Below are 26,852 nucleotides of genomic sequence, written 5' to 3'. Positions count from 1 at the left end.
TTGGTGAGGACTTAGTGCACCTGATTGCCGCTTGAATTAACTTTGAGGCAGGCCGTTAAATGGGTACCCAGCAGTCCCAACGAAAGCAGGTGAGAGGCTGTTTAAATTGGGGTCCTATGCATAATGTAGTGCATTCAATGGCAACACTCAAAGAGAAATGGGTGGAGCATGTCAGTCCAATTTCTCCAGGCGTTGACAGGCCTAATGTTGGGCTCAATTTTGCCCAAAGCCGTTTTTTGGCATATTGCCAGAGTTACGCCCGTTTTTCTATGCCAGAACGACTCCAAAAATAAAGGTATTTTTCAAAATTGGCGCCGTGCAGCCTGTCCAGTCGCCTCGGGGGTGGAGCCTACTGTCTGCACCGAAAAAACGATGCCGCCCCTTTTGCGCATGTGCAAAAAAAAAATGACATTTTTGACATGATTCCTATGGGCGCACATGCGCAGTACAGCTCCTGGTCTGCAATTGGCCATTTTTAAAGAGCCAGTTGTGTGTGTGAGAACATTGAGTGCTGTGTGAGAACTTTAATTATCATTCGAAAAATCGGAGCTGTAATACAAGATGCAATGCGGTGCCAGCAATAAAAATTTCTTACAGGATGAAGTGGGGGCACTAGTTACTGTGATTGAGGCCAGATGGCCGGAGCTGGACACCAGCAGAGGTCACATAAACGTTCCACCTAAAGAAATGAAGAAACACTGGAACCAACTTGCAGAAGATTACTGTGCAATGGTAACAACCCCGAGGTCTGGAGGCCAGTACAAAAAGAAATGGCAGGACCTTGGTCAAGTAGTTAGTATAAGTAATATTTTCATTTTTCAATGGAATTGCAATTGTAAATGTGACCATCTGTATATGTCCAATCCAGCAGAAAGACACCCTCTCTAAAAAGTTATATTTTCATCTTTGCAACGGAAAGTGGAACACAACAAATGAGAAAGAATTCGAACAGGAGGAGGCCCGGCAAATCTGCACCCACTGACACACTTGGAAGAGAGGGTCGCTGCTTTGATGGGTCCTGCCTGGAGAAAAGCAACCACCACTGGGCCCACATTCGAGGGGGAGGGTAAGTCCTGCATATTCCACAGTCTGGATTTGCTAAATGTTAAGTACTGCACAGGCTTGCCATGTTTCGGTTCATGGGGATGTCTTCGTTAGCTACGCTTCGGTTGATGCAATGAGCTATCATTCATTTTGGTCCTTCAAATCAGCCTACTGCCTGCGCTGTGTGAGCCTACTCGTGCCACCCTGCCCCCTCCTCTGCTGCTAACCATTTGTCTGTTCTGTTATATTTTGCAGAACTTGAAGCCAACCCTGATGATGCAGAAGAAGTTTCAGACGAGGACGAGCCTGAAGAGGAAAACATCTTCCAATCCTACCTTCCAAACCAAGAGCATGGGGGTGAGGGGGAGGGGATGGAGATGGATGAAGCCCCCACTGTTTTACTGATTTTGGAGGAGGTGCAAGTGCTGCCCATTGAGGTGCCAGCCCTTCCCTGAATCGTGGTTTGAGTGTTGGTGGGACATTCCATGGTTTCCCACTATCCGAGGCTAGGGATTCCAATGGGCTGCAGCGAGGCACACCCAGGGCCCCACCGTCCATGGCTGTGGGTCCCAGTGGTGGGGTGCAGCGAGGCACACCCAGGACCCCACCATCCGAGGCTGCAGCTCCCACTGGGATGCTGCAAGCCACACCCAGGGTGAGGAGGGGAAGGAGAGCTCGACCATGCTCTCCTGAGATGCAGAATCTAACATATGTGGTTCACAAGATGGCAATGATTGCGGAGAGCATTGAGCTTACGGGATCACCCCTGGACACCATCAGTGGGGTGGGTGACGAGATATCGGGACCGTCGGGAGAAGTAACAACATTCTCACAAGAAATGGAAAAACTGTTCGGGAACATAAGAGAGGGAATATCTCAGTCAGCTGAAACCATGTTGGTGCACAAGATGCAGTGAATGTCGCAAGTAGGTGATGCACTGTCAATGAACATGAAGGCGGGAATGCCATAGGTAGCTGATGCGCTGTCAGTGAACATGAGGGCGGGAATGTCATAGGTAGTTCAAACACTCTGAGTGAACATGAGGGAGGGAATGTTGCAGGCAGTTGTCACACTTTTCCTCAACATGAGGGAGGGCATGTCATAGGTAATGAGACACTGTCGGCGAACATGAGGGGGGGAATATTGGAGGTAGTTGAGACACTGTCAAGGCACATGAGGGAGGGAATTTTGGAGCTAGCTGCTGCAATAAGGGAACACGGCCAGACCACGCGCCCATCGACTGAATCAACTGCCACTCCCACTCCAATCCCCAGTCCATCCTCTGAAGAGGCCCAAGCCAGGGCTTCCACATCACTGCCTACCTCCCCCACCGCCCCCCCCCCCGCCCTAGCATCAACAGATTTGCATTACCCGAGATGTTAGAAAGAATAAGCTTGGTACTAACACAAGAAACACTGCACCAACGCCTGCGGGAAGGGGTGGAGTCGCCAAGAACAAGCGCGGCGGGTGATCTTAGAATAAGGTGGAGGAGAGATGAGTGCAGCCTTTCTTTTCTGCTGTTGTTGTTGTTGTTACTGTTGTAACTGTTGTTCTTAACTTAAAACTTTTTTGTAAGTTATGTAAATTTACAAGTTTAAACGTTAGTAAGTGATCTTAGAGTTTGTAAGTGAAAACTTTAAAGTTTGATACAAGGATACATTTATTAAAGTTCAGTTAAGTACCAACAAATATTTGTTAAACTTGAATAAAATATATTTTAAATTATAACTGAATCATTTCCATTATTTGTTCGATTATTAACACAACTTTTGAAGTAAACAAGAATCATTTCCATCATTTGTTCCATTAACACAACACAACATTATGGAACAGTCCAAACACTAAACATGATCGATGTGGAATGGTTGCCGCTGATCCTTTAGGCAGCAAAGCGTTCACGCAATCATTAAAGGGGCATGACGGCCCGCCCTCCTCCGCCGTCATGCTCCAGGTTCAGGTAGTTACATGGCTTCCTCGTCCTCATCCTCCTCCTCCTCCTCATCCTCATCATCATCTGCATCTTCTTCATCATTATCATCAATCACTCTCACCTCAGGTGGGTCTTCTACTACCATCTACTGCTGCTTCATGATGGCTAAGTTAAACAGCATGCAGCACACAACAGTGAACTGACCGACAATCTCAGGGGGGTACAGCAAGTAGCCTCCAGAATGGTTCAGACATCAGAAACATTGATTCAAGATGCCAATGATCCTCTCTATTATGCTGCGCGTTGCAATGTGTGACATGTTTTATACCCGGTCAGCTTCCGTCCGGGTTACGCATAGGGGTGTCATGAGCCAGATGGTGAGGCCGTACCCATTGTCTCCCAGTAGCCAGCTCTGCCCTTCTGGCTGCTGCTGAAACATGGCAGATATAATGCTGTCGCTTAGGATTAAGGCATGATGGGTGCTCCCAGGGTGTCTTGCATCAACTGACATGTTGTGATTTGCTTAGTTTAGAAGAATACTGGGGTGATTCTACAATTTGGTGTTAGCGATGAGTGGATCCCTGTCAAGAGGTCATGGGGTTTACAGGTATTAATTTTGTGAATGGAAACCCGTGGGCTGCCTGCCTGCGATTTGCAGAGCTGGACTCCCAATGAATGCTGCCCCCTGCTGGAAAGGATGAAATTGCCATTTGCAGTCTCAGAGGTAAGCCTTCTCCATATTCTTGGCTTCCTGTTGGATTTGCTGAAGACTGCTTCAATTCCTTATTAGTGCTTGCCTTCACTGTTTCAGCAGTCATACATCGATTAGAGCTCGTAGGGCTAATTGCTGTGGTTGGTTGCTCAGTGGACGTTGCAGTTTTTTAAATTTTGTTTTGTTTCAAGTCAGTCACACAGTATATAATTGAGCTGAATGCCAAGTTTTTGAGAAGTCTCACAGAGTGGCGCTGCTAGTTATGCCAGTTTAGCGTAGAATTGACATTCATGTTGTATTTGTTCTTGAGCTGTTGTGCAGACTGTATCACATTGTTTTTGATGTAAAAATTCTCAATTCCCACATGGAGTTCATTGATTGCATGTGTGCCGAAGGTGCCTTTATACTAACAGTGTTTGTTTTTGTTGCATTGATGCAAAGTGGTTTTGGATGTGCATCAACAGAAAGTTGAAAGTATTGCTCAGTAGGCTGCAGAGCCCACTGAGGTGTGGGACCCCTCTTACACCCCACCCCCAGGAGGTCATTTCCCATTGGTTGGAGTTTGTGATAACTCCAGCTTGATGGTCATTTGATCATTCACATCTTCATCGTTGAAAACATATTCAGATCCATTGATTTTTGCTATGTAGTGCTTGTCATTCATCATGTTTACGCCAAGAAAATCTGTCTCTGAATTATTGGTAAGCAATCTATTTCTTCCTTTCTGCTTGAAGGCATTGACTCATGCTGAGGTGCACATAGATGCCTGCTGCCACCTGAATTACATACAAGTGGCCATTCTTTATTTCTGAGTGATTGTAAACAAGCTAGTCAACTGTAGGTGTTCATTCAGTCTTCAGCCAATATAGAAACATAGAAACATAGAAAATAGGTGCAGGAGTAGGCCATCCGGCCCTTCGAGCCTGTACCACCATTCAATAAGATCATGGCTGATCATTCCTTCAGTACCCAATTCCTGCTTTCTCGCCATAGACCTTGCTCCCCTTAGCTGCAAGGGCCATATCTAACTCCCTCTTGAATATATCCAATGAACTGGCATCAACAACTCTCTGCAGTAGGGAATTCCACAGGTTAACAACTCTCTGAGTGAAGAAGTTCCTCCTCATCTCCGTCCTACATGGCTTACCCCTTATCCTAAGACTATGTCCTCGGTTCTGGACTTCACCAACATTGGGAACACTCTTCATGCATCTAACTTGTCCAGTCCCGTCAGAATTTTATATGTATCTATGAGATCCCCTCTCATCCTTCTAAACTCCAGTGAATACAGGCCCAGTCGATCCAGTCTCTCCTCATATGTCAGTCCTGCCATCCCAGGAATCAGTCTGGTGAATCTCCGCTGCACTCCCTCAATAGCAAGAATGTCCTTCCTCAGATTAAGACATCAAAATTGAACACAGTATTCCAGGTCGGGCCTCACCAAGGTCCTGTACAACTGCAGTAAGATTTCCCTGCTCCTATACTCAAATCCCCTTGCTATGAAGGCCAACATACCATTTGCCTTCTTCATTGTCTGCCGTACCTGCAAGTCAACTTTCAATGACTGATGAATCATGACACCCAGGTCTCGCTTCACCTCCCCTTTTCCTAATCTGCCGCCATTCAGATAATATTCTGCCTTCGTGTTTTTGCCCCCAAAGTGGAGAAACTCACATTTATCCACATTATATTGCATCTGCCATGTATTTGCCCACTCGCCTAACCTGTCCAAATCACCCTGCAGCCTCTTAGCGTCCTCCTCACAGCTCACACCGCCACTCAATTTAGCGTCATCTGCAAACTTGGGGATATTACACTCAATTCCATCATCAAAACCATTAATATATATTGTAAAGAGCTGGGGTCCCAGCACTGAGCCCTGCAGCACTCCACTAGTCAATGCCTGCCATTCTGAAAAGGACCTGTTAATCCCGACTCTCTGCTTCCTGTCTGCCAACCAGTTCTCTATCATATCAGTACATTACCCCCAATACCATGTGCTTTGATTTTGCACAACAATCTCTTGTGTGGGACCTTGTCAAAAGCCTTTTAAAAGTCCAAATACACCACATCAACTGGTTCTCCCCTGTCCACTTTAATTGTTTCATCCTCAAAAAATTCCAGAAGATTTGTCAAGCATGATTTCCCCTTCGTAAATCCATGCTGACTTGGACCAATCCTATCACTGCTTTCCAAATGTGCTGCTATTTCATCATAAATGATTGATTCCAACATTTTCCCCATGACTGATGTCAGACTAACTGGTCTATAATTACTTGTTTTCTCTCTCCCTCCTTTTTTAAAAAGTGGTGTTACATTAGCAACCCCGCCAGTCCATAGGAACTGATCCAGAGTCCATGGAATGTTGGAAAATGATCACCAATGCATCCACTATTTTCAAGGCCACTTCTTTAAGTACTCTGGGATGCAGACTATCAGGCCCTAGGGATTTATCGGCCTTCAATCCTGTCAATTTCCCTAACACAATTTCCCGCCTAATAAGGATATCCTTCAGTTCCTCCTTCTCACTAGACCTTTGGACCCCTAGTACATTGGGAAGGTTATTTGTGTCTTCCTTTGTGAAGACAGAACCAAAGTACTTGTTCAATTGGTCTGCCATTTCTTTGTTCCCCATTATAAATTCACCCGAATCCGATTGCAAGGGACCAATGTTTGTCTTCACTAATCTTTTTATCTTCACATATCTATAGAAGCTTTTGCAGTCATTTTTTATGTTTCTGGCAAGCTTCCTCTCGTACTCTATTTTCCCCCTCTTAATTAAACCCTTTGTCCTCCTCTGCTGTATTCTAAATTTCTCCCAGTCCTCCGGCTTGCTACTTTTTCTGGCTAATTTGTATGCCTCTTCCTTGGATTTAACACTATCCTTAATTTCCCTTGTTAGCCACGGGTGAGCCACATTCCCCATTTTATTTTTACTCCAGACAGGTATGTACAATTTTTGAAGTTTGTCCATATGATCTTTAAAGGTTTGCCATTGCCTATCCACCATCGACTCTTTAAGTATCATTTGCCAGTCTAATCCAGCCAATTTGCGCCTCATACCATCAAAGTTACCCTTCCTTAAGTTCAGGAGCCTAGTTTCTGAATTAACTTTGTCACTCTCCATCTTAATAAAGAATTTACCATATTATGGTCACTCTTCCCCAAGGGGCCTCGCACAACAAGATCGCTAATTCATCCTTTCTCATTACACATCACCCATTCAAGGATGACCAGCTTTCTGGTCGGTTCCTCGACATATTGGTCCAGAAAATCATCCCTAATACACTCCAGGAAATCCTCCTCCACCGCATTGCTACCAGCTTGGTTAGCCCAATCAATATGTAGATTAAAGTCACCCATGATTACTGCTGTGCACATCCCTTATTTCTTGTTTGATGCTGTCCCCAACCTCACTACTACTATTTGGTAGCCTGTACACAACTCCCACAAGCGTTTTCTGCCCTTGGGAATTCTGCGACTTCACTCATACCGATTTCACATCATCCAAGCTAATGTCCTTCCTTACAATTGCATTAATTTCCTCTTTAACCAGCAACGCCACCCCGCCTCCTTTTCCTTTCTGTCTATCCTTCCTAAATGCTGAATACCCCTGGATGTTGAGTTCCCAGCTTTGGTCACCCTGGAGCCATATCTCTGTGATGCCAATCACATCATACCCGTTAACTGCTATCTGTGCAGTTAGTTCGTCCACCTTATTCCGAATACTCCTCTCACTGAGGCACAGAGCCTTCAGGCTTGTCTTTTTAACACACATTGACCCTTTAGAATTCTGCTGTAAAGTGGCCCTTTTTGTGTTTTGCCTTGGGTTTCTCTGCCCTCCACTTTTACTATTCTGCTTTCTATCTTTTGCTTCTGTCTCCATTTTATTCCCCTCTGTCTCCCTGCATAGGTTCTCATCCCCCTGCCATATTAGTTTAATTCCTTCCAAACAGCACTAGCAAACACTCCCCCTAGGACATTGGTTCCAGTCCTGCCCAGGTGCAGACCGTCCGGTTTGTACTGGTCCCATCTCCCCCAGAACCGGTTCCAATGTCCCAGGAATTTGAATCCCTCCCTTCTGCACCACTGCTCAAACCACGTATTCATCTGAGCTATCCTGCAATTCCTACTCTGACTAGCACGTGGCACTTGTAGCAATCCTGAGATTACTACTTTTGAGGTCCTACTTTTTAATTTAACTCCTAGCTCCCTAAATTCGTCTCGTAGAACCTCATCCCGTTTTTGACCTATATCATTGGTACCTATATGCACCACAACAACTGGCTGTTCACCCTCCCTTTTCAGAATGTCCTGCACCCGCTCCGAGACATTATTAACCCTTGCACCAGGGAGGTAACATACCATCCTGGAGTCTCAGTTGCGGCCGCAGAAACTCCTATCTATTCCCCTTACAATCGAATCCCCTATCACTATTGCTCTCCCACTCTTTTTTCTGCCCTCCTGTGCAGCAGAACCAGCCACAGTGCCATGAACTTGGCTGCTGCTGCTCTCCCCTGATGTGTCATCCCCCTCAACAGTACCCAAAGCAGTATATCTGTTTTGCAGAGGGATGACCGCAGAGGACTCCTGCACTACCTTCCTTGCACTGCTCTTCCTGTTGGTCTTCTATTCCCTATCTGGCTGTGGACCCTGTACCTGCGGTAAGACCAACTCACTAAATGTGCTATTCACATAATTCTCAGCATTGTGCATGCTCCAGAGTGAATCCACCCGTAGCTCCAGTTAATTAACGCGGTTCGTCAGGAGCTGGAGGTGGATACACTTCCCGCACATGTAGTCGTCTGGGACACCGGAGGCGTCCCTGATTTCCCACATGGTACAGGAGGAGCATAACACGTGTCCGAGCTCTCCTGCCATGACTTAACCCCTAGATTAACTTAATTTGGCAACAACAATGCTAAAGGTGACTTACTGAAATAGAAGAGAAAAAGAAGAGAAAAAGAAAAGCTACTGACCAATCACCAGCCAATCACTTACCCCCTTGGCTGTGACGTCACCTTTCGATTTCTTTCTACTTCTTTTTTGCCTTCTCTCCCCGCTGAAGCTGCACAAGCACGCCTTTTATAGGCCTCACTAATGCCACGAACTCCTGCCTCTGACTGCCGCTGCCTCTCGCTGCCGCTGGGCCTTTTATAGGCCTCACTAATGCCACGAACTCCTGCCTCTGACTGCCGCTGCCTCTCGCTGCCGCTGGGCCTTTTATAGGCCTCACTAATGCCATGAACTCCTGCCTCTGACTGCCGCTGCCTCTCACTGCCGCTGGGCCTTTTATAGGCCTCACTAATGCCATGAACTCCCGCCTCTGACTGCCGCCGCCTCTTGCAGCCGCTGGGCCTTTTATAGGCCTCACCAATGCCACGAACTCCCGCTTCTAACAAAGAGGTGTTGTGTACTCGATGCCCCAAGATGGCCTTGAGGTGCTATAGTTCTAATTGTACAGAACTCACTGGACAGCCATCAGGACTTGGAACCTTGACAACTTTCCCCCTTTGTAGTCTGCAGGGTCGTGACTCATTGTTCTGCCCTTGCTGCCACCCAACTGTGATCACCTTTGATCGGCAAAAGGTCAAGGACGAATATGGGACTTTGCCTGTTCTTCTAACTCTGTGTAACACCAAGTGATGAATGTCGCCATTGGACTTCTCCGTGGCAGACATTTCTGGAAACAGCAGCACCTTTGTGTATCTTTTCGAAGAAAGCATGAAAGCCACAGATTTCTTATTAGAATTGAGTATGTCCTTTCAGTTATTCTTTGTGCATTTTTGGCTTCTATAGATGAAAGAGCCAGACCATTTGTTCTGTAATGGGGTGTAATTATATTGTTTAAAATTTGAGACTTGTGGTGTAGTTACGGTTGGTACAGTTTGTAATAGGAGTTGGCTGTTAATGTTTTTCCTATTCATCTTCTTGGTAAATGTTTGCACTTATCAATGATGATCAGTGCAGGAGGATAAGAACATAAGATCATAAGAATTAGGAGCAGGAGGAGGCCATTCGACCCCTCGAGCCTGCTCCGCCATTCAATGAGATCATGGCTGATCTTCTACATCAACTCCACTTTTCTGTACTATCCCCATAATCCTTTGATTTCATTAATATCCAAAAAACTATCAGTCTCTGTCTTGAATATACTCAAAAATGAGCCTCCACAGCCTTCTGGTGTAGAGAATTCCAAAGATTCACCACCCTCTGAGTGAAGAAGCTTCTTCTCATCTCAGTCCTAAATGGCCGACCCCTTATTCTGTGACTGTGACCCCTGGTTTTAGACTCCCCAGCCAGAGGAAACATCCTTCCTGCATCTACTCTGTCAAGTCCTGTAAGAATTTTGTACGTATCAATGAGATCACCTCTCATTCTTCTAAACTCTAGAGAATATAGACCTGGTATACTCAATCTCTCCTCATAGGACAATGCTCCCACCCCCACCCCCATCCCAGGAATCAGTCTGCTGAACCTTTGTTGCACACCCTCAATGGCAAGTATATCCTTCCTTAGGTAAGTAGACCAAAACTGTACACAATACTCCAGGTGCGGTCTCACTAGGGCCGAGATGAGACTCTCAAAGCAAGTGCTCTACTCAGAACTCGTCCACAGCAAACGAGTCAAAGATGGGCAGCGGAAACGTTACAAGGACACCTTCAAAGCTTCCCTGATAAAGTGTGACATCCCCACTGACACCTAGGAGTCTCTGGCCAAAGAACGCCATAAGTGGAGGAAGTGCATCCGGGAGGGCGCTGAGCTCCTCGAGTCTCGACGCCAAGAGCATGCCGAAATCAAGCGCAGGCAGCGGAAGGAGCATGCGGCAAACCAGACTCCCCGCCCACCCTTTCCTTCAACCACTGTCTGTCCCACCTGTGACAGAGACTATGGTTCTTGTATTGGAATGTACAGCCACCTAAGAACTCATGCTAAGAGTGGGAGCAAGTCTTCCTCGATTCCGAGGGACTGCCTATGATGACATTATTGCAATAAGACATCTTTACTCTTATACTCAAATCCTCTTGTAATAAAGGCTTGGGCAAATGGGGTATGGACAGTTATCGAGCGGGGGTTTGGGGATTTTATTAAGTTGATTTTGACACAAAGTAACATTTCAGCCTTGTTAGGCCTTGCTCTATCTAAATACATTTTTATAGAAACACAGAAGCAGACACAGGCAGAATTCAAAAGGGGAGTTGTCATTCCCGAAGCTTGACCAGAAGTGATCAGGCTGTGAAAATAAGGCAGATTTTTTTTTGCAAAATACTGCGGATGCTGGAAATCTGAAATAAAAACAAAAAATGCTGGAAATATTCAGCAGGTCAAGCAGCATCTGTGGAGAGGGAAACAGAGTTAATGAAAAGTCATCGATGTGAAAAGTTGGGAGGAATTTTTCAGGGGTGATTTCGGTGGCGGGTCAGGTGGGAAAATGATTTTTTTGGATAGTGGATCGGGATCCCGTTCTCGACCCACTGCCATGCACCTTTCCCAAATGTCGGTCTATCAACGCTGAGCAGACCCGACAAGTAGCGGCAGAGGAGGCAATTCAGGTGATATGACCTTATTATCAAACAATTAAGAATTATTTTGAGCTTATCTTCAGAGTTTACCAGGTCGCCCATGGAATCATCTAATTAACTGACAGCTGCAAATGTGCTATAAAAATTTCCATCTCACAGTTGTTCAATTTCCAAGCTCAGATGCTTTTGCTTACGGCATTTGGAAGACAGATTGAGCTATATGCAGGTTGCATGTGTTTGGAGTCAACTTTCTATCCAGTGTCACCTCATTGGAACAACCTCTCTCAGCACTGACAGATCGCTTCTGTCATCTCAACGTCACCTGCCATCTGTTACAGCAGCATCGATGCCCTTGAAACTATCTCAGCTTGGTCCTCAGAATCGCACCATGATCGCATTGGTGCCCTTGAAACTATCTCACCTTGGTTCTTAGAATTCTGCCACAATTAGCCCCAACAGCAGCAGCACCAGGCACACCAGATAATTGAAACGTTTATACCACTTTAGCCTGGTCCTCCTGACGACATCCCTGCTTGTGTCCTCCTTTGAAATGTGCAACCAGCCTGCGTTGGACTCATGGGGAGAAATCTTCCACCCATTGGAAGAGAAGGGAACCTCCCTGCAGATTGTGACTCCCTTCATAAGCATATAGAGGGATCATGTGAGAGCCTGGGTGCAGCCATGCGCCTCTGTGCAGCGCTTGTCAGTGTTGCAGCACCTCAATACTGTAGAACACTGACAGCACAACCATCAAAATTAATTTGCACAGAGTCTCTTTAAGGAAATCGGTTGATGACGTGGCATCAAATTACATCATCAGACCCGCTTCCTTCAATTGGCCGGCCAATGTGCTGGACGGAATTTACAAGCCCCATCAGGGGAAAATAATTTTGGACAGCGGGTTGGAGCCAGCAGCAAGGTAGAGACCTTCCACTGACATTGACTGCCATGGACCCACTGAGGTTAGTAAAACCCAGCCCGTTAACTCTCCACAGATGCTGCCTGACCTGCTAAGTATTTCTATATTTTTTTTGGACGAGAAATAAGTTACAGTTAAAGCACATTGATCCATGATTGGGAACATTGTGTTTCATATGTAATGTGTCATCAATTAACAAATCTATTGTAGACTGTACTAGTGTGTATTAAAAGGGTGGAGGTCTTCCAACTGTCTGAAGTGATATATTTTAATCTCAGCAAAATATTATCAGTGTTATTGTAAAAGACAAAACAACATTGTTACTTTTGGATATGAGCAAGTTTGATGTTTAATTCTATCTTCAACTGTAAACATATACCGGTCCAGCAGTTTCCTTTCTTATTCTGAGCACGATTGGAATTCTCTACCACGGAGGGCTGTGAATGCTCAGTCATTGAGTATATTCAAGGCTGGGATTGATAGATTTTTGAATACTAAGGGAACCATGGGATATGGGGATCAGGCAGGAAAATGGATTTGAAGTCAAGGATCAGCCATAATTTTATTGAATGGCTGAGCAGGCTCGAGGGACCGTATGGTCTACTCCTGCTCCTATTTCTTATGTTCTTATGATTAGAGGCAGAATCGCCACAACAAAAGTCTACATTTTGTTATTTGTGCAAAGGGAGACTTTGCAAAACTAAAAAAAATTGCTTATTTGGAAATTATATTTGTTTCAATAGACTACAGGAGACCACTTTCAGTGAAATCTCTACACAGTAATTAGGACAATATTACTTTGTATTCAATGGTACTGAACAACATTATTGTCTTTTATTAAAAATTGTTTGTGCAAATAAATATGTTTCATAGGCTGTAAAAGGTTGGGAGCTAAGTGTGATACCATTTTTTCTTTCAAGAGACAGATGATGCAGTGAGAATACCACTCACATTCCAATATGCAATGTTGCTGCAAAATTGGGTCATTGTTGATCTTGGACTATGCCAAGTAAGACATACAGGTTGAACCTCCCTTATCCAGAACTCCAATATCCGGAACCACCCCTCGTCCGGAACCATTCCCGGCCACCGGGTGACACATGCGCAGAACTCCGACATGAACAAATTGAAGTCCTTCCTTGCTGCCCACTCCCGCAATCGCTGGCCTGACCCCGCGATCCACCGCACCCCCCATGATCTCTCTGCCACACTCCCAGCCTCAAGCCAGTCAGCCCCAATATCCCCTTGCTCAGTACCGCTACCATCCAATTTAACGTGACCATCCCTCGTCTGGAAAAATCCCTTAGCTGGAACAGGCCAGGTCCCGAGGGTTCCGGATTAGGGAGGTTCAACCTGCACTTCTCTAGTTCCCAAGCAGCATTGTTCACTCAAGAATCTAATTCAACCATAGAAAGAGAAGTGATGTTTACAAAATCCTGAGTCTAACCCCTAACATAGAATTTAGAAATTGTGTGAATCAGATTACAGTAGGGGTTGTGTCAGCATCACCACATGGACTGCAGCTGTTCAAGAAGCGGCTTACCACCACCTTCTCAAGGGCAATTAGGGATGGCCAATAAATGCTGGCCTTGCCAGTGATGCCCTCATCCCGTGGACGAATAAGAAAAATGCAAAGAAAAACCATCCTCTACTCCACCCCAACAATGTGCCTTAAGCTGATCATCAAAAGAGCAATCCATGCATCATCACAAGGATATTTCCAATGTCAATAATGGCCACCTTTACAGCCATTGTGCGAATTTAATGCCAATTTGTGTTGATTGCAGAGTTTCAGCTCTATGCCATAGAGCAAGAACTGGTTGAGACTAACAAACTCATTTCACATTAGACCTTTGTAAAATGGAAATACTTTCTCTCCTGACTATCAGTCTGGGCTGCATTCAACATAGAATTTACAGTATGCTGTCCAGGTCACTTATTTCATTTTAATTGGAGTTACTATAAATGCAAAGGGTACTCAAATGTTTCTTGTAGCATGAGATGGGCATGATATTATTCAGAACAAAATATACTTTAAAAAAAAATGGATGTCGCATTTGAATGTATGAACCTTTTCACAAGAAACATTGATGCTTACACTACTCCTACTCGAGACTGCTTCGTACAATTTCTCCTTTAAAGTTGAGGCTATTTTACACATTGCTTCCCTATCAATGATTATATCAGACTCCCTGTGTGTGAGCAATGCTGCTTGGGTACTGGAAGAGTACGTCTTCCTCGGCCGAGCCCAAGACCAACAACTACCCTATTGAGCTGTAGCACCGGTTTTCCTACATTACAACAGTGACTACACTTCAAAAGTACTTGATTGGTTGTAAAGTGCTTTGGGACATCCTGTGGTCATGTAAGGTGCTATATAAATGCAAGTTCTTTGCTTTTACTGAAATTTGAGTGGTCTCATTGCATCAGCTGTGTCCTGAAAGACAAAACGATATCAAACTTGGATGATGGTGTTGGATTACAGTTAATAAATTATTTCTACCTTGCTTTCCAAATCATCACCTCTTCTTGACACAAAACTTCAGATCTCAGTACATTGCAATTTAATTGTTGTTTAAGTGCATCTATTAATTCTGATTCCTTCTGCTGGACCTGTCATTTTGTGAGCTGAGGATGCGTTGTAGAAAATATTGGTTCTGTGTTTGTATCTTGCTGCATCTTGAGTAACTAATCAGTGTCTATCAGAGGGTATATTCAACTCTTCTCTCCAGAAACTCTTAGGGCTAGAAATTCACCAACTTTGTGCCCATTTTTTCGGCGATATTTCGCCGTTTTTGACGAAAACCGGTGATCCGCTAGTTTTGCTGAAGTCTTGCGCTGGCGGTTTTGAAATACAGCTGAAAAGCGGACCGCCGGCTTGCAAGACTGGAAATACTGCTATCGGCGTACTTTGGCCATTTGGCGCACCCGTATTCTGGGCGAAAGAAAACGCCCAAGAAAAAGCTGCCTTGCAGCCCCAAAAACAGCGGTCATTATGAAGACCTGCAAAAAAGACCTGAGTTAAAGTTTTTATTTACATTTTTTTTTGCAGTGACTACATGTAAATGTTTTATGATTTTTTATTTTTTGTTTCTTACTATTTTTTTGTGTGTTTTCCTCCCTCTCAGGGCCTGCCTTTTAGCGATAATTGGCCTCAGACTAAAGTTGGCGAGGAACACGGTTTCCGCCGCAAATCCTCGTGCAATGCTGATTTTTACCGCTGTGCGCAATTTTAAAAGAAATTACGGCCTTTAAAAAATGGTGGTGTGATTAGCGGTACTTTTGCCGATAAAAGACAAAAAAAATACCGCAATGGCTGAAAGACAAATTTCTAGTATAGTCTTGTTCTACAACCAACCAGTTGCATCTCTTGCTTTGTGCATCTCTCTTGTGTTGGTGTGTATGCAACAAAGTCATGATGTATGTTCATTAGGATATCATTGCAATGTCAGGATTTTGTCATTTGAATAATTAAATCAGGATTTATAGTACCTGAATGTTGAAGTTGGGATGCAATAAATAAAGTCAACTATTTTCTATCAAAGAATATAAACTATTGATTTAATAAACTAATTTATGAATATTTGACTATAATAATTCAAGATCCACTGCATTTGCGTTTGAAAAGAATGATTTTAGTGGTTCCAGGAATTTGATTTAATCCACAGAAGTGTAATGTTTTAATATCAACAGAATCAAAGAAGCAAGCATAAATCACCAAAAGTTCCACTGAATTAATAAAATTCACTAAATGGCGACTTAAAAAATTAACATTTCAGGTTATGTGAAGAGATTCATAATCTAAATACTTCATGTGTTGAAAAACATTGGCATCTTGCAGTTGATATTCTATGTCAGAGACACTGAGGATCAGCTTGCAAAATCACAAGTGGGGATTAAAGTAATGTGCAGGGCTTATTTTGTGTTTGTGTATATGCATGTTTGTGCACCTTGCGTGTGCATGTATATGCGTTTGTGTGTGTGTGTGCCTGTCTGCATGTGCACATGCATTTGTGTGTCTGCATGTGTGTGCGCATGTGTGTGTACCTATGTGTGTGCACGAGCGCACTTATGTCTGTCAGCAGAAATCTGGACATCAGCAGCTATTTCCTTGTGTAACTCGCGTGGGTAAATTTTCTGGTCTCAGACCTCCGGCGCCAGAGCAGCGAGCAGTGTGTAGCAGGTTTAGCCTCACCGATATAGCAGTAGACTATTTTCTACTGTCAGTATCATACTCTATGTACGACGACCACGCAGCTTTGGCCATGATTAAAGTTGTGCACTATGCTCTCCGACAACAGCATTTTTTGTAAGTTACCCACAAAGGCCTCCACTGCAGTAGGGTTCACCTTTCCCCAGCTCTGTGGCCTTGCACAGCGCACAAAGTAACTTCCAAATCCTAGCTTCTACAGTATACATTCATTTACTCATTCTGGGTGAACACTGTGCGTCACACATTGTGACCTTAACATTTCCAAAATATAAACCGTGCTTTCCCGATTGAAAGACAAGAGCCCCGATTTTAACTGAGGCCCAGTTTCCAGCAACTGAGTTTTGTTGTCGATTCATTCATTCCAGGCTGAAGTAGGCCACCTGCCTAAATCAGGTAAGTGGCAGAATTGCCCGCCGGGCCGTCCCGCGGAGTCTTTGAAGATCGAGGCTTCCTGAAGCTGAGAATGAGTGCAATCCTTCGCCACTCACTCACTCATTCACTCACTTGCATCCAATTGACATGCTACCATGACATGCAATCCCACCATGCACAGACTTTTTGAAGGGGTAGCTTGCAATGAACATTATAACATACATTCTATTCGATTTCTGTAGAAACTCCCAAGAACCAACCTGACCTGCCCTAGCGTGTCAGCAAAGCATGCCATGCCACCCTATGCCAAACTCTTCAAAGTAGAGAGTGCCAGAACAAGTACCTCTACTCCAGGGAACTTGGGTAGGTAGTTACAGGAGGGTGTGCCAGGGGAATCATAGAGTACGAGCGAACTGGACCATATGATAGAGGAGGAGGAGGAACCTATTGACTGGAGGATAATGTGTAATCACACATGACTCAAAGGACATCACTTGGTGGATTCTGAGCCTTGCTCTGCCCTTGGTTGTGGGTGGGCCTCCACCTCCACCTGCTCCAATGTTAGGGATCTCTGGGTGGTAACGCCATGTGGCATCCAGAAGACCATAATACTTTTGGAAATCCTGACAGGGCTTTATTGTTCAACCCCCAATGATCTGTCCGGCTATCTGAATCATTGCTTCATGGTGTAAAGGATGTTTGATTCGAATCCTGGTGGATGCATGAACATTGTTGCATCTTTGCTCAGCTATTTCTTGTAGCCGCTGCAATGGTGTGGTTTACTGGGCTGCAAAAGGTAACCTACGTCTTCTAAACTGCAGTGGTTGTGACGTTTTCCTTATCATAAAACATCATGGGCCCGAAATTGATGGACTCACTGCCCACTGCCGCCGACTGCCTTCCACTGCCGCCGACATTACTCTTTGGGTTCCGCCCAGTGATACTTTCGATTTGGGCTGGAGCGGGCGGGAGTGGAGAACCGCCGGGAACCGCCCACCGACGGCCGAGTGAAGTAAGTGGACTCCCGCTTGCCGCGTTGCCATATTCATGCGGGCAAGAGTCGGCGCCAGAACAGGGAAGGAACGCTGGCTGAAGGCTGGCCAACAGCGAGTATGAAGATCTTTAAAAAAAGTTAGTAAACATTTTAGGTGTCTACTGTATATGGCCCACGTCTCTGAGCCATATAGGAGGGCGGGTATCACTTCTGCCCTGTAGATCATAAGCTTGTTGCCAGATTTAAGGTCCTGGTCTTCAAACACTCTCTTCCTCAGGCGACCAATGGCTGCGCTGGCACACTGAAGGTGGTGTTCGACCTCATCGTTGATGTCTGCCCTTGCTTGATAGTAGGCTCCCAAGGTATGGAAAATGGTCCACGTTGTCCAAGGCTGTGCCATGGATTTTGATGACTGGGGGGGCAGTGCTGTGAGGTGGGGGGGATGAGGTTGGTGGAGGACCTTTGTCTTACGGATGATAGGGTAAGGCCCATGCTTCCATATGCCTCGGTGAAGATGTTGATGATGGCTTGGAGTTCGACTTCTGAATGTGCGCAGACGGAAGCGTCGTCCACGTACTGTAGTTCGATGACAGAGGGTGGGACGACCTTGGATCTAGCCTGGAGGTGACGATGGTTGAAAAACTTCCCATTGGTTCTATAGTTTAGTTCCACTCCAGCGGGGAGCTTGTTAAAGGTGAGATGGAGCATTGCAGCGAGGAAGATCGAGTCGAGCGTTGGCACAATTTGATCTTTTGGTCAGCAGTCATTGACTGTTTTTTAATGAAATTAAACAAAACAGCTGAAATTTGGTTGCAGGTCTTTGTTGTTCTCACCTGAACTGACTGTTTAAAAAGATTGCCACATTTTTTGAGATCTGTCAGTTTGACGCAAAACTGATGATGGCTATTGAAGTCATGGGGTTTATAGGCCATTGCTTGTCTTTGGGGTGTCCCTGGTGAATACATATATCTGTCAGCTAACCAGAGCTCTTCACATCTGCAACAAGAAAAACCATAAACACAAACTGTGCTGTTCAGTAAATCAGCATTTATATCTGATATGATGTGATTAACAGTGATAGTTTTAACAGCTTTTGGAATGCAATTGTGAGTTATATTTGTGTCATGAGCTTTTTGCAAGAGTTTAAGACTGCTTAAATAAATGGTTCTATGTAAAAATGTAGTTACAGAATTACACTTTGTAATTTATGTTTCTCCTTAATTATATTCAAAATCATTAACCTTTCTCCAAGGTCCAATACCTTCCAATTACGCTATTGCTGGAATAAATAAGAGTGGTAACAGAGCTGGACTAAACAGGGAATTGAGGCTTTGGAAGCTGATGTCGAGTAATCTCAAAATTGATGTAAATTCTAACACTGAGTTGCCTAGGCTTTCCAACATGAATAACAATTTCCATTCGTCTGTCATCTGTGATGCGAGGAAATGTCATCAGGCCCTTCATAGTTAGAGCCAAAGAAAAGAGATGTTGAGCCAGATAGGGCGAGATTAGGAGCATGACTGTAGGTTTGTGTTTGGAGAATATGCTTTTATAGCCCACTTGTCCTGAGATTGTAATAGTGGGCTGTGTTGCTGATTCACTGCCATCCTTGTCTTTATGGTGTTTTGACAATGATGTTAGATTGAGAATTTCCAGTATTTCAATCCAGCAATGATGAAGGAATGTGGCTAGATGCACAAGTCAGTGACTTGGAGGTGATGGTGTTCTCGAGATAGTGCTGCTCTTGTCATTCTAGATAGAAACATAGAAACATAGAAAATAGGTGCAAGAGTAGGCCATTCTGCCCTTCAAGCCTGCACCGCCATTCAATAAGATCATGGCTGATCATTCCTTCAGTACCTCTTTCCTGCTTTCTCTCCATACCCCTTGATCCCCTTAACCGTAAGGGCCATATCTAACTCCCTCTTGAATATATCCAATGAACTGGCATCAACAACTCTCTGCGGCAGGAATTCCACAGGTCAACAACTCTCTGAGTGAAGAAGTTTCTCCTCATCTCAGTCCTAAATGGCCTACCCCTTATCCTAATACTATGTCCACTGGTTCTGGACTTCCCCAACATCGAGAACATTCTTCCTGCATCTAACCTGTCCAGTCCGTCAGAATCTTATATGTTTCTATGAGATCCCCTCTCATCCTTCTAAACGCCAGTGATTAAAGGCCCAGTTGATCCAGTGTCTCCTCATGACAGCCCAGCCATCCCTGGAATCAGTCTGGTGAACCTTCGCTGCACTCCCTCAATAGCAAGAACGTCCTTCCTCAGACTAGGAGACCAAAACTGAACACAATATTCCAGGTGAGGCCTCACCAAGGCCCTGTACAACTGCAGTAAGACCTCCCTGCTCCTATATTCAAATCCCCTAGCTATGAAGGCCAACATACCATTTGCCTTCTTTACTGCCTGCTGTACCTGCGTGCCCACTTTCAGTGATTGATGAACCATGACACCCAGGTCTCGTTGCACCTCCCCTTTTTCTAGTCTGCCGCCATTCAGATAATATTTTGCCTTCGTGCTTTTGCCTCCAAAATGGATAACCTCACATTTATCCACATTATACTGCATCTGCCATGTATTTGCCCACTCACCTAATCTGTCCAAGTCACCCTACAACCTCTTAGCATCCTCCTCACAACTCACACGCCAGCCAGTTTAGTGTCATCCGCAAACTTGGAGATATTACACTCTATTCCTTCATCCAAATCGTTAATGTTTATTGTAAAGAGCTGGGGTCCCAGCACTGAGCCCCACGGCACCCCACTAGTAACTGCCTGCCATTCTGAAAAGGACCTGTTTATCCTGACTCTGCTTCCTGTTTGCCAACCATTTCTCTATCCACGTCAGTGCATTACCCCCAATACCATGCGCTTTGATTTTGTACACCAATCTCTTGTGCGGGACCTTGTTAAAAGCCTTTTGAAAGTCCAAATACACCACATCCACTGGTTCTCCCTTGTCCACTCTACCAGTCACATCCTCAAGAAATTCCAGAAGATTCGTCAAGCATGGTTTCCCATTCATAAATCCATGCTGACTCGGTCCGAACCTGTCACTGCTTTCCAAATGGGCTGCTATTTCATCCTTAATGATTGATTCCAACATTTTCCCCACTACTGATGTCAGGCTAACCAGTCGATAATTACCCACTTTCTCTCTCCCTCCTTTTTTAAAAAGTGGCGTTACATTAGCTACCCTCCAGTCCAGAGGAACTGATCCAGAGTGGATAGATTGTTGGAAAATGATCACCAATGCATCCACTATTTCTAGGGCACTTCCTTAAGTACTGTGGGATGCAGATTATCAGGACCTGGGGATTTATCGGCCTTTAATTCCATCAATTTCCCTAACACAATTTCCTGCCTAATAAGGATATCTTTCAGTTCCTCATTCTCACTAGACCCATTGTCCTCTAGTTCATTCGGAAGGTTATTTGTATCTTCCTTTGTGAAGACAGAACCAAAGTATTGGTTCAATTGGTCTGCCATTTCTTTGTTCCCCATTATAAATTCACCTGAATCCGACAGCAAGGGACCTACGTTTGTCTTTACTAATCTTTTTCTCATCACATATTTATAGAAGCTTTTGCAGTCAGTTTTTATGTTCCCTGCAAGCTTCCTCTCGTACTCTATTTTCCCCTTCTTAATTAAACCCTTAGTCCTCCTCTGTTGAATTCTAAATTTCTCCCAGTCCTCAGGTTTGTTGCTTTTTCTAGCCAATTTATATCCCTCTTCCTTGGTTTTAACACTATGCTTAATTTCCCTTGTTAGTTATGGTTGAGCCACCTTCCCTGTTTTATTTTTACTCCAGACAGGGATGTACAATTGCTGAAGTTCATCCATGTGATCTTTAAATGTTTGCCATTGCTTATCCACCGTCAACCTTTTAAATATCCTCTGCCGTCTATTCTAGCCAATTCACACCTCATACCGTCGAAGTTATCTTTCCTTAAGTTCAGGACCCTAGTTTCCGAATTAACTTTATCACTCTCCATCTTAATAGATGGTTGAGGTCATGGCTTGGAAAATATTGTTGAAGTAAAGTTCATGTGTTGCTGCAGTGCATCTTGTAGATAGTGCACATGGCAGCTACAGTGTGCTTGTGGAGAAGGAAGTGTAGATTGCGTCCAGTGGCGACAATCAATTTGCTTTGTCGGATTGTGTCGAGCTTCTTGTGTGTTGTAACTGCACATACCCAGTTGAGTCATGAGCATTCGATCTTCTTCCAGACTTGAGGCCTGTAGATGATTGGATAGACTTGGAGGCGTCAGAAGATGAACGATTCACTACAGAGTACCCAGCCTGCCCTGTTCTTGAAGCCAGGTGTTGATATGACTGGTCCGATTCAGCTTCTGATCAATGGTGACTCCTCCACAACGTTGACAGTGAAGGATTCAGCAAGGGTAATACCATTGAAAGTCGGGGTGGTGTTTGGGCTTTCTTTTGTTGGAGATGGTCATTACCGAGGGAACTTGTGTGGCGTGAACATTGCCTGACATTTGTCAACCCAAGCCTGGATGATTTTCAGGGTCGGCGATAGCTGGTAGGGGCTGCCTCATTCTCGGTGGTTGTGATTGGAGCTGAATAGTGTGCAACTGTCAGCCAACTCCTGACTTTATAATGAAGGAAGAATCATTAATGACAGCAGCTGGAAATGGTTGAGCTGAGGACATTTCTCTGAGGAACTCTTGCAGTAATGTCCTGGAGCAGGGATAATTGATCTTCAACACCAAGGATTGTCCTCCTGTGTGCTGGGTATGTCTCTAAGCATTGGAGGATTTTCTCCTTGACAAGCAAAGTTTGAGAAAATAAAAATAGCTTCACAGCCCCACTCAGTGGCCAGGGCATGGATCTGCAGCAAAGAGCACCACACACTCACCAAAGATTGCAGTCTTTGTGGGGACAGTGTTAAACAGGAAAAAGGGTTTCATAGGTGTTATATATGCAGACTATAGATATACTCTCTGTGTAGTCAGGTTTAGTTGCATAAGATGGAGACTTATTACCTGAGGTACTATCAATAAGGTTTACACTGTGTATATACTATGCTGGCACCACCAGAGGGTGCAACTGGTGGAGATTGGGGTTTCCTGCCCCTGTGGCAGAGGCTGTCCACCAGAGGGCACTGTGGTGGGAGACCTGAGGGTCACCTGCATAGCTGTGCAGGGCCCAGTATAAAAGACTGCCCACCATGCTTGTGCCTCACTCTGGAGTTACGAATAAAGGACCAAGGTCACTACAGTTTGAGTACAACACATTGCATCGTGGAGTCATTCAGAAGTGCATTACAGACATAACAATAGGACCTTTCAATGGGATGTGAGTGGACAGACATCTTGGATTTTAAAATACATTGATCGATGTCCTGTTGCATTGAACATGTGAAGTCAATACCAATTGTAATCTTCAGGTGAAGCAAAGTTCACATGGTGGGTGAATAATTGGACAATGATGTAGAGACCATATTTCACATTCAAATCATTGTTCTTTTTATATTTTCATTATAAGTCATATGTTAACATTTAGAATGGCAACTACCTATATAAACTTGTCACGCTGTAATTACATCCTCCTGCCATTGCAGCAGTGCAGTAAGTCCAGCCACAATGTAGAGAGCAAGGAGTGGGAGGAGGGGCCAATTGGGAAGAGGTGGGGATGGCTACTGGGCAATGAGGGCTAACACTTGCCCCATAGCTCCTGTCAGGAACCCAGGCAGCGCTGCAGAACTGGCCTACCATGAAAACCATGCTGCCACCAGAAGCAACATCACACAGATAGTCAGCATGCTCACGCAATGCTTCTGCTGCCTGGACAGTTCGGGAGGAGAGCTGCAGTACACCAGTACACCCCTGAGCAGGTATCCACATTTGCGGTCATCAGCTGCATGCTGCATAATGTTGCTATCATGAGGGAGCAGCCCTGCCGTGGGTGCCAAGAAGGGTGGCAGGAGAAGAAACAGCAGGCTTCGGACTTCCCAATATTTATTTGTGGAAATTTCTGCTCATCCAATATTGGATGCCGGACAAGCAGAATGACACATCTGAGGTCGTGGAGGGGTCGAGTGAGGTAGAGCTGGGTATCGCCAGCGTACAAGTGGAATCTGACATGTTTTCAGATAATGTCGCCGAGGGGCAGCATGTAGATGAGAAATAGGAGAGGGCCCAGGATAGGTCCTTGGTGGACACCAGAGGTAATGATACGGGAGCAGGAAGAGAAACGTTGCAGGTGATTTTCCGGTTTTCACTGGACCGATAGGAATGGAACCAGGCAAGGGCTGTCCCACCCAGCTGGACAATGGAGTTTGAGGTTTTGAAGGAGGATGGTGTGGTCAACCGGGTCAATGGTTGAAGACAGGTTTAGAAAGATGAAAAGCGATCGTGCACTGCGGTCACAGTCGCATAGGATGTTATTTGTGTCTTTGTTCGGGCTCAGTGCTGTGGCAGGGAAGCTGTCAGATCTGTCAGCAGAGGTTCCATCATAGTGGGCACCAGTGCTGTTCATGCTGACCGTTCAGTTAATGTTGGACAGAATGGTCTCCATGCTCAGCACGAAGCTCTGACACAAGTTGGAGCTGGACCTCTCTGTGCTCGGAGCCATTGCTCCTAAACTTGGTGGATCGGCCAATTCTCGGCGGTCTGGCGGTGGTTGGTCAATCTTCACCGCTCGGTACCGCTGGGGAAGAGTGCTGGCAACATTGGTCTGGGCGATCCTGAGTGGTGCGTCAGCGGAGTGTGACAGATGGTCTGCTCCAGTGGTGCAAGGTAAATTGTCTGGGACTCAGGTCACTTCGGGTTCTGAGTTCTGCGCATGCACACTCTTCCATCAACCTCCATCCCCCCCTTTTCCCCCCCCCCCCCCATCGTCCCCCCAAAGAAGAGCAGTCCAGAGGCCAGAGACTGCCGACATTGGATCGCAGGTATTTGTCTTTGGGTAATTTTAGATTTTTTATTGTTTTGTGCAGGTTTTGATTTATTTATAATACCTATATTGTTATTTATTTATTTATTTACACGTTTTTCCGGGGTGGCGAGGGCAGGGGAGGGTGGGAGGGGGGGAATAGATCTTTGGGGGTGGGATTAAATCTCAGGGGGATTAGATCTCTCCAGGGGGGATTAGATCACTGGAGGGGGGATTAGATCTCTGGGGGAGGAGGGGGATTCGATCTCTGGGGGGATTAGATCTCTGGGGGTGGATTAGATCGCTGGAGTGGGGAGAGAAATAGATCGCTGGAGGGATTAGATCTCTCAGGGGGAGGACTAGGCCATGGTGGGGGAGGAGAAATAGATTGCTGGAGGGAGGAATAGAGGTGGGGGGGAGGAACATTGTGGTTTACATACCGCCTACATACCATCGGCATAAAACCACCTTTTTTCAGACAGTGTGTAGTTCCGGTGGTATGTCGGCGGTGTGCTACCAATGTCGGACTTTTGGGCAGTCTGTTGGGTGCTCCGTGTGGGCGGACGGTATGCATACCGTCTGGCGGGTATGTCGCTGATGAATTTCCCATCGGGCAGTATGTGGGCGGTACGTAGGTATTTTCTGATCAATTTTGCGATTTTGGGCGGTATGTCGGTGGTCTGCGGCGGTATGTCCACCAATTTTGGCCCCATTGTGCGCAAGGTCACTGGCACGATGCCCAGTGCACCTTGCATCCCTGATGTATGCCCACTAGCCTTCTTTGGTAGCCTGGGCTCTCGAAGTTAACATCTGAGTCCACTGCTTCAGAGCTAATGTGCAGTCTCACTCTCCAATGACCTGCCACCTGTCATAACTCCATGCCCTAGCTCCTGCACACTCCTGCTCAATGCTTTACCTTGTGAAGATCTCTCCTCTGGCCTAACCTCTAAAGTATGTGTGGTGCCAAGATCTGAGCTGGAGCTATTGATCTGAGCTAGAGTTATCCTAGCATCAGATCGAATGATGGTGCTTTCTCATTTAGACTGGCCCCCTCTTCCTGAAGTGGCACTACGTTTAGGCAGTTGTTAACCCATTTAAAATAAGCAGGTCAGCACCTGCCTAAAAATAGAGCACAGCAGAATGAAGTATGAGCATGTTAACTCCTTGTATGTGAACTTCATCAATCAGAATTTCCACACCTTTTCAAAGCACCATACTTTTTCAGCAATTTATGTCTTTACAATATCAGGTCAGTATCTGAAAGTCAGAGCAAAGCATTCAATTACATCTTTTTTACATAGAAACAAGGAAACATAGAAAATAGGTGCAGAAGTAGACCATTCGGCCCTTCAAGCCTGCACCGCCATTCAATAAGATCATGGCTGATCATTCCTTCAGTACCCCTTTCCTGCTTTCTCTCCATACCCCTTGATCCCTTTAGCCACCAAGGCCATATCTAACTCCCTCTTGAATATATCCAATGAACTGACATCAACAACTCTCTGCGGCAGGGAATTCCACAGGTTAACAATTCTCTGAGTGAAGAAGTTTCTCCTCATCTCGGTCCTAAATGGCTTACCCCTTATCCTTAGACTGTGAGCACTGGTTATGGACTTCCCCAACATTGGGAACATTCTTCCTGCATCTAACCTCTCTAAACTCGTCAGAATTTTATATGTTTCTATGAAATTCCCTCATTCTTCTAAACTCCAGTGAATACAGGCCCAGTCGATCCAGTCTCTCCTCATATGTCAATCCCGCCATCACGGGAATCAGACTGGTGAACCTTCGCTGCACTCCCTCAATAGCAAGAATGTCCTTCCTCAGATTAGGAGACTAAAACTGACCACAATATTCTAGGTGAGGCTTCACCAAAGCCCTGTACAACTGCAGTAAGACCTCCCTGCTCCTATACTCAAATCCCCTAGTTATGAAGGCCAACATGCCATTTGCCGCCTTCACCGCATGCTGTACCTGCATGCCAACTTTCAGTGACTGATGTACCATAACATCCAGGTCTCGCTGCACATCCAATTTTCCTAATCTGCCACCATTCAGATAATATTCTGCCTTCGTGTTTTTGCCACCAAAGTGAATAACCTCACATTTATCCACATTATACTGCATCTGCCATGCATTTGCCCACTCACCTAACCTGTCCAAATCACCGTGCAACCTCTTAGCATCCTCCTCACAGCTCACACCGCCACCCAGCTTGGTGTCATTTGCAAAC

The sequence above is a fragment of the Pristiophorus japonicus genome, chromosome 20 (genome assembly GCF_044704955.1).
Source record: "Pristiophorus japonicus isolate sPriJap1 chromosome 20, sPriJap1.hap1, whole genome shotgun sequence".
Classification (NCBI taxonomy): Eukaryota; Metazoa; Chordata; class Chondrichthyes; family Pristiophoridae; genus Pristiophorus; species Pristiophorus japonicus.
This window is presented reverse-complemented; position numbering follows the sequence as displayed.